A 1,577-nucleotide genomic window follows, 5' to 3' on the forward strand; every position below is an offset into this window, starting at 1 on the left:
TTCCCATGTTCTGTTCGAACAACTGCTTCTTCGAACAACAGATTCCTCATGAGCACAATTAAGTGTTCCAGAATACTCACACTTAGCAATGTTGTCCATAGCTTGTCATGATCCACACAATCAAAAGCCTTTGCGTAGTCAATAAAGCACAGATAAACAACTTTCTGATAGTCTCTGTTTTCAGCCAAGATCCATCACACATCACCAATGATATCTCTTGTTCCATGGCCTCTTCTAAATCTGGCTTGAACCTCTGGCAGTTCTCTGATTGTAGCCGTTTCTGTATTATCTTTATCAAAACTTAACTCGCATGAGATATCAAAGAGATTGTCTGATGATTTCTGTATTCCATTGGGTCACCTCTCTTTGGAATGGGCACAAAGTATGGATCTCTTCCAATCAGTCAGCCAGATAGTTGTATTCCAAATTTCTTGGTATAGATGAGTGAATGCCTCCTGTGCAGCCTCATTTTCTTCAAAGATTTCAATTTTTATCCCATCAACTCCTGGTGCCTTGTTCTTTTCCAATTACTTCAATGCACCTGGACTTCCTCCTTCAGTATCAGTGGATCTTAATCATATGCTACGACTTGAAATGGCTGAACATGAACCGTATCCTTTTTTTTACAGTGGCTCTGAGTATTCCTTCCATTTTCTCGTGGTGCTTTCTCCATCATTCAATAATTTTCCCAGAGAATCTTTCAGTAATGAAAGTCGAGGCTTGAATTTTTTCTTCAGTTCCCACAGCTTGAGAAATGCTGAGCATGTTCTTCCTTTTTGGTTTTCTGATTCTAGATCTTTGCACATTTTGTTGTAATACTTGGCTTTATCTTCTCGAGCTGATCTTTGAAATTTTATGTTCAGCTCTTGGACTTCCTCATTTCTTCCATTTGCTTTAGCATCTCTATGCTGGAAAGCAAGTTTCAGTGTCTCTTTTGACATCCATTTTGACCTTTTCCTTTCTTGTCTTCTCAATGACTTGTTGCTTTCTTCATGTAAGATATTCTCGATGTCATCCCACAACTCTTCTGATCTTCGGTCTTTTGTGTTTAATATATTATATCTGTTCTTCAGGTGATCTTTAAGTTCAGGTGGAATATATTCAAGGAAATATGTTGGCTCTCGAGGAATTGTTTTCATTTTCTTCAGCTTCATTTTGAGTTTGCATATGAGTAATTGATGGTCTGTTCCACCATCTGCCCCGGCCTTGTTTTCACTGATGATATGGAGCTTTTCCATCATCTCTTTCCATAGATGTAGTCAACTTGATTTCTATGTATTCCATCTGGTCAGGTCCATGTTTATAGTCGTCTCTTATGCTGTCTAAAGAAGGTATTTGAAATGAACAAATTATGCTGTTTCATAATTCTATCATGCATTCTCCAGCATCATTTCTCTCTATGTATAAAAAGAGAGGTGTGAAAAGTACAAAGGCAGGAGAAAATTCTGTAAAATAAGACTTATTATTGTTAAATGTAATCAAGTTGATTCAGACTCATATTAACCCTTTATAGCATATATGTGAAGCACATGATAGGTTTGAACCACTGACCTTGTGGTTAGCAGTCCAGTGCTTAT

This window comes from Chrysochloris asiatica, unplaced genomic scaffold (assembly GCF_000296735.1).
Source record: "Chrysochloris asiatica unplaced genomic scaffold, ChrAsi1.0 scaffold00068, whole genome shotgun sequence".
NCBI lineage: Eukaryota > Metazoa > Chordata > Mammalia > Afrosoricida > Chrysochloridae > Chrysochloris > Chrysochloris asiatica.